The 12,119-nt window shown below is 41.9% G+C and overlaps 1 long non-coding RNA gene across 2 annotated transcripts; it reads left to right on the forward strand.

Moving 5' to 3' along the window:
* Positions 1–7,109: 7,109 nt before the first annotated feature.
* Positions 7,110–9,314, forward strand: LOC118224176. 2 transcript variants are annotated; one of them, XR_004764593.1, is made up of 4 exons: positions 7,110–7,177; positions 7,393–7,479; positions 8,156–8,289; positions 8,599–9,314. It is a non-coding gene; the product is annotated as an uncharacterized LOC118224176 (long non-coding RNA). The 2 variants fall into 2 exon arrangements; XR_004764592.1 differs by having other exon boundaries at positions 8,156–9,314.
* Positions 9,315–12,119: the final 2,805 nt, after the last annotated feature.

Below are 12,119 nucleotides of genomic sequence, written 5' to 3' on the forward strand. Positions count from 1 at the left end.
TATAAATTGATATAATAATAGGCTCAATCACCATTGTGTTACCTAATTCAGCGACAGATAGTGACTTAACAGACATTTATTTAAATGAAAATTTTCGAGATTATTAGTTTAAACTTAAAGAAAGCAATAAAATTATCGTTTCATTTTACTTTCGGACGGAACTCTTCATTCGGAATGATGCGCGTAGACTTAATGGCTGTCCCAGGTGGCAATAAGTGCATACCGAAGGTCACTGGAACAACTACAAAACACAGGTCCGATAAGGTACAATACTCATTTTGTACAGTTATGCATAGGCATGAACACATTAAGTCTAGTTCATACAGTAAACATCACTCTGACCAAACCTATGCTAAGTCAAACTAGGAGGCAAAACAATGAGCAAAGAATGTAGAGCAAATACAGCAACTGAAAACAATAATATTTCAATCATCAATCCATCCATCCATCCATCCATCCATCCATCCAGCATTGTGTGTGTGCGTGTGCGTGTGCACGTTTGTGTGTGTTTGTGTGCATGCGTGCGTGTGTGTGTGTGCATGTGCATGTGTACGTGTGTGTGTGTATGTGAGTGTGTGTGTGTGTGTGTGCTAGGCCCCACACAGGTGTGTTCCCCAGACTCCAGGTGAGGCACGCCCTGCGCTGTGTCAGCCCTGCGCTGGTCCACGCCCCTCAGAGACAATATTGACCCGAGCCAATCGGCCGCGAGCGGCTCACTCACCCGCCGGACGCAGCTTTTTTTGTTTGATGAATTTCCACTACTTCTAATGGGTCAGCCTTGTCTTTTTATAAAACAGCTACAGATAACACTGAGGTCACTCAGATACACTGACCCTGACCTTGGTCCAATGAGTAGAAACACGGCAGAACATAACACAAAATAATGAGGCAGTATTTCAGTCGCTGAGACACTATGAACTATTGTTATGGCTGAAATGTCGAATACATCTTTTCTGTAGTTTAAAAGAAATAGTACAAACTATTTCAAACACCTATCTGGAATTCCAGCATTTTCCTAGCAAGCATATGCAGAGCTAAGACCTGCTGCACTGTGTGATTGATGAATTCACACCCAGCAATCAGAAATGTTTAAATCCTCTGCATATTTTTATTTATATATATTTTTTTTAAAATCTGGTGATAGTGATTAAATCGGTAGCTTCGTTTATGTCTTTGATTATTGTCCTTCAATCCACCTCTGTCCTGGGTTCCGTTAATGCCATGAAGGGGTCTACAGTCGAGGCTAGTCAGCCAAGACCTCCTACAAAGGAAAGTATGACAATCCCCCATGTCAGTAGCAGAACCGGGTGAAATTGAGCCGATTTATTTGAACCTGCAGGCATCATTTAAACTGGAAATAATAAACTATATGCTCTTAATATAAGTTTATCTGCTCTTAAATGTAACCACCATGTTTTGATAATCCGAATGCATCAAATCCGTTTACTCTTTTTTTGTGAGCAATCCACAAATGACCGTTTTGTCCACTCAAATTGTTACTCTCGTCACTGTCACAGTCACTGTCACCGTCAGGGTCATCCCTAAAAAGCTGTTTTACTTCAACATGGTCTGTATAAAATAAAGAGCCGGAAAAGTCATTTGAAAAAGTCAGTAACTTATTGCAAAGGGGCTTTTTGGTTTAATTCTTAATGTAGGCCACCCCAGCTGGCCTTGGCTTGTGCTGCTGCACCCTTGTAATCTGTTTATAGTTGCTCGAGGTTGTCTGCTTCTCCGTCTTCTTGGGCCCGTATCTGCAGAGAAACCTAATAATTTTGGTTAGATTCACACAATAATTTTTGTTAAAGTATCTTCAATTCCGTTCTTCACCACACATCGCCACTTCATAGGGACACCTACAAATTAGAAAGGGAAGTTAGTGGGTTCTGGCTCAGCTCGTATTAGCTCCAAGTCAACACCCAGTTCCTGTTAAAACAGAGGAAAGATGTTCTGTTAATTTCTAGTCAACCGCTGTAACAGAGAAAAGTTGTGCGCATTCATTTTGTTATATAGCAGCACCTTTTCTTTTCTTTCCATGATCTGGGCAGTCGTTTTTACTCCATTTGCAAAGTATCCCTCAAATCATGTTTACATATTCGTGACCTTCTCAGACACCTGTAGCAAGCTTATCTCCCTTTTATACCAAAAATTGTTGCAGTTGAAACTTGGCGGGACGCCCAGAACTTTATATATCTGACTCCCTTAGCTCATCCGCATATTTTCCTCCTCGAAGGTTGCTCATTCCCAGTATCTTTCTATTTTCTTTCTAGTCTGTTCAGTCTACGCGTCTCATATACCCACTTTTCAGTTAAAACGCCCTCGTTGCTGGAGTCAGAATCGTCACAAATTTAAACACACAAAATGTTTTTTGAAAATCGCTCTGTTTGCTCTTTCGGATAATGAGTGAATCAGCATGATCAACACTTCAGCTAGTAATCTTAGATAGGATCAGTTCTGATCCTTTGTGGCCACAGCACTTTATTTACATTTTTCAGGATTACTATATATATATATATATATATATATATATATATATATATATATATATAGCGCGCCTCTTACACACTGTCAGACCGGTCTCGACTATGGCGGGTTTGATCGTACGCTTCACAAATTTTGTAGCCTAAGTAGCAAAGCACGCATGCAATCACAAAAATCTCATACATTTCCCCGCTACCTTCTTAAAACATGAATATGTACATATATACATACATACACATATATATATATACATATACATGTACACACACATGCGTTATAAGTGATTACAAAAGCAGAACAATTGGCAGAACAATGGCGAGGGTGACACGGCCCAGCAGGCACAGGCCAATCTCAAGGCCGCACCCCAATCTCCACAAAGGATTGTGCATTCCACCTTGCTATGTTTACTTGTCATGCTAGCGTGATTAAATAATATTTTTTATATTCTAGCACATATACGTGAAACCTTCAGTAATATGGCCTATTTCCCCTTGTAAGGAACAGCCGTTGTGCTCCTGAACTTCAAACATTCACACCAATACCATTATTACACATTCCTTTTTTACAGTGCTGTTGAACTAGTGGGGTCCCTGTTCATATTAACACCCTGTGCAAATTAAATTGTTAGGTCAACTTTGCGCACAAGACAATACACAAGACCACACGTAAGACTGACAAAGCGCTTAAGACGCACAAAACTCACTTCTCATTCACACCAGCGCCGGCGCATTCACACATTTCTAGCCAGGGTCACCGTCCCGTAGGCTTTTCAGTGACCTATTTTAATTGCCGCTTCCCAGCAATTTGTTAGTACTTGTTGCCGCTTCCCAGAAATTTTCTACTCTACTACTTGTTAGTAACTGTTGCTGCTTCTGGGCGTGGCGGTGCAGGCGGGTCAGCACAGAAATACACAGACCGGAGGTTTGGGGAAAAATAGCCCAACAGGGCCTTTTATTTAACCAAAATTATATACACAAACAAAACCGAACTCAACAACTAAAGTCCCTTGTCTGAATTAAATTAAAGTAAAGTAACCGAAATTAGGGGTAGTGACAGCCGGGAGACAGCCGAGGGGATCCCTCTTTAAAGCAGGAAGAGGGACGTGATCCCGCGTCTCCACCGGACTCTGAAAGACAAGGAAAAAGTTTTAAACATGTATTGACAGCCCTTCTGCAGCCCAAAAAACCCTCCTCTCAAGGAAGACAAAGGCCTCCTTTTAGGCTCCCAGCCCATTTCCCTGGAGTGGCAGCAGCTGTGTTGCCTCATTGATTGCAGGTGCGTTGAGTGCACAGGAGGGAGTTGGGGAATTTCCAGGTTGCCGCTCTCCAGGGTCCTGTGGCTGGGCTTCATAGCGTGGCGCTGTCCCGGGTCCTGAACAGCTGGCCTGGTGGCAGGTTTGAGCTGATGCGTATAAGGCTGGGAGGGGCACTGCGGGGGCATGCCCCGATCCACGCCACACTTGTTAGTAACTGTTGCTGCTTCTCAGCAATTTAATACTTGTTAGCAACTGTTGCTGCTTCTCAGCAACCTCTTTTAATTGCCGCTTCTCAGCAATTTGTTAATACTTGTTAGTAACTGTTCTTAACCTTCCCCTGCTACATTTCTTTAATACCGATAGAACAATATTTCCCACAATCACTTTCTGAGCTGCTTTAACGCCAGATGCGTCAAACCTCCCACAAACAAACAGACAATGATCCAACACACTATCAGGATCTTTAACACACACTCCGGCATATCTCACACTTACGCTTCACTCTTTTCATTCATGCACATAACAGTTATTTCAAACATGCAGCGCTTATCACAAACCCGTACCATTTATCACAAACACATAACATTCATCACAAACATATAACATTTAACACAAACACATAACATTTAACTCAGACATACAATCATGTCAGACTCTTTTCTCTTACCATAGCTTTTTACTGTAGTTTTTAGATTCTTTGGAGGAGAGGCCTCGCATTATGCTTAAGCCTGGGCGGATACGCACTGCTCTTAGATTCAACCAGTACTTGCAGATTTTATAAGCAGGCTCTGCTTACCTCTTTGTTTGGCGGCCGCCGTTTCCTCAGCTTCCTCAGCTTCCTCGAGCCTCAAGCCTCTCCTGGCTGGCTCGCCAATTCAATGTGGGGAAAAACAGGACCCAGCCTGGGTCAGAAGAGCTGGGTGTTCTCCTCACACTGTTGAATACTTCTTCAAAATATACACTTCACAGAGTCTGATGCAACTGGATTTATTGCAGGTAATTCAAAGATAACATGCAAGAACCCGGGCTGATCTGCACATATCAATACAAACTGTCTCAAAGCATTCCACAAGACACTTCACAGAAAACACATAAGACGCACACACACACACAGACAAGACACACAAGACACACGAGACATACAAGACATACAAGACATAAAAGACATACAAGACATACAAGACATAAAAGACATACAAGACATACTCCACTCCCCTGGGGCCGAACACTCCTTTTATCCTATCTTAGCTCCTCCTGTTGTGGAGCTCAAGCTTGGACTGTCCCTCATGCTTACATCATTTTACTTTACTCTTTTCCCACACATCATTGTTTCTCATTTTTCAGACACCATTATTTCCCAATTCTCGGACACCATTATTTATCAGCCCCTTCCTTCCTTATTTTTTTAAAAAATGATAGTGCTCGTCTCCCACTTGAATCTCCCTCCCCCTTCTATCATAAATCACATATTCTGACAACACATTTCCGGAAAAGGCAGAAGCTTCCGTTAGTTCCACAGATATGCTTGTATACAGCTTAATTAGCAGGGCAGAAATTATGTGTGTATTACGTGTTTGTTCTAATCGCACCTATTTTAGTATGAAGCGCTTCCCTGCTGCCGGTTGTTAATCTTATGGCTAAGGTCGACCTTGGTCCACCTGCATCCTTCCTCTTATGCTAGCCGGATGATACGTCAGGGAGGAGACAGCTGGTGCTCATTAATACATTCCTTTCCCATATACACTGGGCCTGTGCTCTCTAACTACATATCTTTCCCAATACAATGGGCTTGTGTTTTTTGAGTACATCTATATTTATTTCCCACACGTTTTACCGTTTTATATATTAACATTACGGTCACATTTTTGTGCTTGATTATTACTCCCCACTTCCCATTTTACCTCAGCAATGCAGCGTTACGCCTCGGTGGATAATAAAGTACCGCTGCGTATCAGTGGATGTTGAGTGGGTCGGGGAGGGGTTAAAGAACCACTAGCACAAGGTCGTAGCATCTGGTTCAATCCGAGGGATGTAGTTTAAATACCGAATAAATGCACGGTATTGTTTTGTATTAATTGGTTGTTTTCCGTAATTAAATTACAATAATATATATTTTTGGGGTAGTTTCAGCTGGCATTTCGTACCTGCGTATTTTGACCAAGAACTGCGTGGTTGGTACACAAAATGCGTGCAGGTTGGCAGGTCTGCTGCAGCGCTCACACGTCCCGCAGGAATCATGGCTCCCAAATCTCCACTGCCCTCAAAACGTTCCGACCGGAATACCACAGGCACCGGACCGGAATACCGCAGGCACCGAATCGGAATACCACAGGCACCGGATCGGAATACCACAGGCACCGAACCGGAATACCGCAGGCACCGAATCGGAATACCACAGGCACCGAATCTGAATATCACAGGCACCGGACCGGAATACCGCAGACACCGAATCGGAATACCACAGGCACCGGATCGGAATACCACAGGCACAGAATCGGAATACCACAGGCACCAAATCAGAATATCACAGGAACCGGTCCAGAATACCGCAGGCACCGAATCGGAATACCACAGGCACCGGATAGGAATACTACAGGCACCGGACTGGAACACCACAGGAACTGACTCACAGTACCTGAAGGAATCAATGGCTTCAATCAGACAGGTTATTTTCTGGGGGTAGGAAGCAACGTTTTACTGTGTCTGAGATTATAGCATTGAAAACATCACGATTTCATTTCTTTATCACGTGCACATAATTTGTAGGAGATTGAAGATGAAAATGCAGTGATCTAACACCCTGTGCAAATTAAATTGCATAGTAAACAAAAAACACAGATATTCTGACAAACAATGTCAGGGTGCGTGCGGGGGTTCGGACCCAAATGCAGAGGGGGAAAAACACAAGCTCCAAAAAGGAACAAAGACTTTACTTCACAAAAAGGGGAACAAAGGGAATAAAAAGCCTCGCAGGGCAACTCTTCCAAAGCACAGGAAAAACCAAAAGTCCAAAAACATGTGGGAACAGAATGCGGCAGGAACACACTGGGCAGGAACACGATCAGCAACACGCAACCAAACAACCAACAACAAGGATCCAGCACCTGAGTCCAGGAGACGGGAAACTAAATAGACAGACACTGACGAGACACAGGAGGGCACCATGAACAATCAGGCCACGGAAAGGGAAGGGAAAACGAGACAGCCAGAAAACAATGATTAGACAATTGAAAACAATCATACAATTACACAGGGGGAGCAGGACACAAAACACTCCATCTGGCGGCCCAACAAGGGAAACACAGACAGGAACACAGAACCATGACAAACAAGTTCCTTTTTTGTATGTGTGAGGAAGTGAAACTCCATCATGTTAGTCTTATGGCCAACATTTAGACACATTCGCCATCACCGCCATACATGTTCATCTGCAGTCAGAACTGAGTAAGTTGTGCTTTTTAATACTATAATGAAACATGTCAGTGAAGTGTCTATATCCACATTAACAAGATTTACAAAGTACTCTTTGTATATATAAAATATATACCTTTTCCTGTGTGGCAAAAAGGATAGTTATTTATTTATTCTTATGCAGTCATATTTTTAGGTTATTGTGTGTATTCTTATTTGTAGGTTATTGTGTGTATTCTTATTTGTAGGTTATTGTGTTACTGTTTGTCACAACAGTAAATTGTCTCACCGTGACAAGGTGACCAGCTCTCTGAGACAGAGGATTATGGAAGCAAGTAAGAGCTCAGCTTCTGATACATTCCCCCTAAACCAGACCCTCTTTAACTGTGACATGTTTCTTGAATTCAGCACAGTAAATATGATCTTTTCTCAGGCTTGACTTGAACATCCTGTATGGCAAGAATACCTCTCTGTTTAACCAGTTCACAGGAAATGGTCATTGTGCATTTTAAGTAGGAAAGACCATAGAGTTCTGATGGAATGTTTCAGCAAAAATATTCCTCCAATTCCAAAGGTGATAAAACAGACCATTCTAAAGCAGCGATCCGTATTAGCAAGTCCTAAAAATGTAATTTGTCTTGCCATCCTCATTGATTTCCTTGCTATTGGTATCAAACCCTAACCCCCAGATCTTTCAAAAAATATGATGCCATGAATTTGTACTCTGTCATACATTATTAGACAGTTACTAAATTTGTCATGAAATTTGAGTTATGATGGTAATTATGATACTTTATGCATATTGATTGTTAACTTTACTGTGTTTGTACATGTTTATTTGTGTCAAAGCCTGGAAGATGGTTTGCTTGTTTAGTGTTTACTGGGATTACAATTATGTAGTAATTACAACTCGATTTTATTTTATTATTAAAAAATAAACACCAAATGAGACATTCAGCAACATTAATCAGCAATACTGCTCTAACTCACACGCTCACTACTCCCATGCAGTGCGTGCGACTGGAGCCCCTGACAGGCACCGCAGTTTTAATGGTTCCTCCAACGTGGCGAGAAAAACAACACGTGATGTCCGGCATTCATTGCCCATTTCAAAGCCAAACCTAGGCTGTGGACAGGTGAAACCGGTAAGACAGGGTCACAACGGTAATTACACCAACTTCAGCCTCTTGGGCATGTTATGTAATATGTCCATCTATCCACCCATCCATCCATTCACCCTCTACAGGAAGATGCCACACTAACATGGCCCTACCTCACAGGAAGATGCCACACTAACATGGCACACTCTCCACAGGAAGATGCCACACTAACATGGCACACCCTCCACAGGAAGATGCCACACTAACATGGCACACCCTCCACAGGAAGATGGCACACTAACATGGCACACTCTCCACAGGAAGATGCCACACTAACATGGCCCTTCCTCACAGGAAGGCTTCCTGACCCTGGAGGCGCCATGGCGCCCCCTCAGCAAGATGGCGGGCAGCCTGGGGAGAGCCCAATGGGACGGCCGCTCTGGCGGGTTCGATGGAGCAAGCGACTCTGACTGCGCACGACTGCGCACGACTGCGCACGACTGCGCACGACTGCGCAGAAGACCTGGGGAGATATTGGGAGCGGTGGTGTTTACTGGGATAGGGGCATCGTCCCCAAGGAAACAATGCTCGGAGAACGAGGGCAATGAGGACTCAGACTGGGAAGACAGGCTGGTTAGACTAACCCGCAACTGGGTTCTATGAACTAAACTTGCCTGTGGCATTAATGTGCCATTTAATGCGCCTGTAAGGTTCTAGCATTAATGTGCCATTTAATGTGCCTGTAAGGTTCTAGCATTAATGTGCCATTTAACGTGCCTGTAAGGTTCTAGCATTAATGTGCCATTTAACGTGCCTGTAAGGTTCTAGCATTAATGTGCCATTTAACGTGCCTGTAAGGTTCTAGCATTAATGTGCCATTTAAAATGCCTGTAAGGTTCTAGCACAGGGCCCTAGAACATCCTCAGGAAGCTTGGCCACGCACTCCCAACGTACACATTTCCCCGTTTTGCCGTACCCCGAGGTCCCTTGTAGCTCAGTTACAAATCAAGGAGGAATATTAGAATGTGATTCAGTTCTGCTATTCATGTTAAAAGAAAACCATTCGAATTTAATTGAATAATTGGATTATTCTTAAGATGCTATTCATGCATATCCTTGCACACACAAATGCAGTATGCATATAAATCAGGGACTTTACCACAATTTGTGTATGGGACATGTATGTTCCCATTTCCACTGTATTACTGTCAGTACTGTATTAGCTTGTTTCTGACCACAAGTAACTCATTCTGTCGGTCCACCAGTCAGCTTTTCTGAACACTCTACACTCCAGAAAGTCTGTAGCTGAATTGGAATCATTTTCTTATGAGAATAATAGTACTGGATTCTGAAACTACATAACCACCTCCCTTTGAAAGTTTGTTGTTCATGCCAGGTATATTGCACTGGATATCCGCTAATTTCTTATTAATTTAGTTTGACATAGGTGTTCTGTCTACCCTGAACAAGAACCTGCAGGTTGCAAGTTTCTGTGCGATCTCGACTGTCCAATTAAGACAACAGTTTCTTTTCTTTTATATGTATATCCTGACATTACTGCTTTTTCTCTTTAGTCTAACTTTGACTTTGGTAAGCAGCTTAGCTTCCAAGCTTTTAGAGAGGGAACTTTGTTGTTATAAGCGCAGTAGAAAGACCTGTGAGCCTGAACAAAGTTTTTTTAAAATGTGTTGTCATTTATTAATGGTTTTGTTCAATAGCAGCTGTATTCCAGCAATCAGTTGATACTGCAGTTCTTCCACGAGGTAGCAGGAGTTTGCAGGGAAATTTCTGGGATAAGTGTTAATATGACACATTATTGTAAGATTCTTATAAGACAGTAAAATGCCACAAGGTGGCGCTGTTCACAGCAGGTGTGTTCCACAGTCTGGAACCATCTAAAACTAAATTAATCTGAGCAGTTCAGAGAAAAAAAAATCTAAATCATCCCAAGTATTTATTAAATAACGGCTCCAAATTCAAATTGATAGTGATTTGGAACTACTACTGAAAATTCCTCCAAAGTGTGAAGGAAGGAAGAGCAATCTCTTGCCCATTTTGTAGCTTTTGCCGATATGTCACTATAACCAAGGAGGTTTGTAAGCGTCTTATACATACCAATCTTATGTTTTAGACATCAACATATCTGTAAAATACATTTGAGATATGTTGGCGTTCAAAAGCATTGCTAGTACGTATACTTTCTGCTTATCACTGTTTTTAAACAGCGTTTGCCAGTTAAACAAGCGCTTGGTTGCATAACAGGTGGAATAGCTTGTATATCACAAATACTGGTGCTTGGCTGGTTTACAAGGTTAAAATTTCTGCCTCCTGCAGGACCGGTATATTCACTGGGTGTTGTTTCAGTAAACCACCCTGGACAGCAGCTATTTTCTTCAACTCTGGCTTACGCCTGCATTAGCCTGCAGCGAATGCTTTCATTAAAAATGTATTCTGCTGACAAGCAAAAACAATAAATGTTCAGTTGGGCTATCAGTTTAGTTACAAGCTGCACAAATACTAGTACTAAAACACCCCTTTGATGTTTGCAACTCAGGAGGCTGACAGGAGGTACACTAGAAAAGTACAAGGACTCATCACTTTCTACTTGTTCAGTGAAGGAACCAAAGTTTCATTTTCACTGTTGGCATCACCGCAGGTAACACCCAATGACACGTATATTTCAGGTCTCTAAGATTCTGCACACTTTCAGTATAAAACACAAGTACAACAGCAGCAGGAGCAGCAGGAGCAGCAGAAGCAGCAGGAGCAGCAGGAGCAGCAACAACCATGCATCCAGAGCATCCAGTCCTCTCTATGAAAATGCTTCTCAATTTTGTGAGAACACCAGGAGGAGCTATGGCCATGATTATATTATTCATCATGTTCCAGTACATTTTCAAACTGGATTTTGTATGTCCCTGTGACCTTCACTATAACACAGTTTTCTGTGTATTTTATGTGGTTCTACCGTTCGGCATAGTGACTCTGATTGCGATGCTGATAGACCCTCATTGTACGTGGGAATGCAAACTAAATGGATGCAGGACATGCAGGCCACAATGCTCATCAATAGTCAGCAGTGTACTCCTAGGCTTGGTGTGGGTAGTTACTGCATTCATTGATGGAGATGTAATAGTGTGTTTATTCGCCACTAACATGACGGCTGGGCAGCAGGATGCATGCGTAGAGGTGACCAGCCAGAGCCCTGAACAGCAAAGGACCATCAACTACTATGTGAACGTATCTCGCGTAAGTAATTACATTTTAATTAATTAAATTAATAGTATTATATTTAATTACTATTCAATGCTACTACTACTACTGCTGTTACTGCTATTACTACTACTATTATTATTATTATCATTATTATTATTATTATTATTATTATTATTATTATTATTAATAATAATAATAATAATAATAATAATAATAATAATAATAATAATAATAATAATACAAAAAACATTTTTGTCTCTTTACAGTTATCAAGCCTCGGTGTCATATTGATTATGTCATTCCTATGCGCTTGCTGTAATTTCCGGCGCAGGAAACCATACCATGACTCTCTGCGCAAAAAGTACAAAGATAAACACATAAAGGCCTTTCTGAATAAGGAACAAAGTAAACTGGGAAAAGCAGACGCTGAAGAACTAATTGCAAATTGGAGGAACTCAACGCTCCCACCACATTCTTCAAGGAGAAATTCCGCAGATCAAACAGAACTTCCAAATGTAAGCACACCTTTACTGCAAGGCTGCAAAAAATGAAACTACCCCTCTGGATCCCAGGGAACTCAGGAGAGCTCATTTTAAATTACAGAATGTAAAAATTTTACTGAAAATTCAAGAATGTATAGGATCAAAGAAATGCCTTCA

The sequence above is a fragment of the Anguilla anguilla genome, chromosome 3, assembly GCF_013347855.1.
Source record: "Anguilla anguilla isolate fAngAng1 chromosome 3, fAngAng1.pri, whole genome shotgun sequence".
Taxonomy (NCBI): domain Eukaryota; kingdom Metazoa; phylum Chordata; class Actinopteri; order Anguilliformes; family Anguillidae; genus Anguilla; species Anguilla anguilla.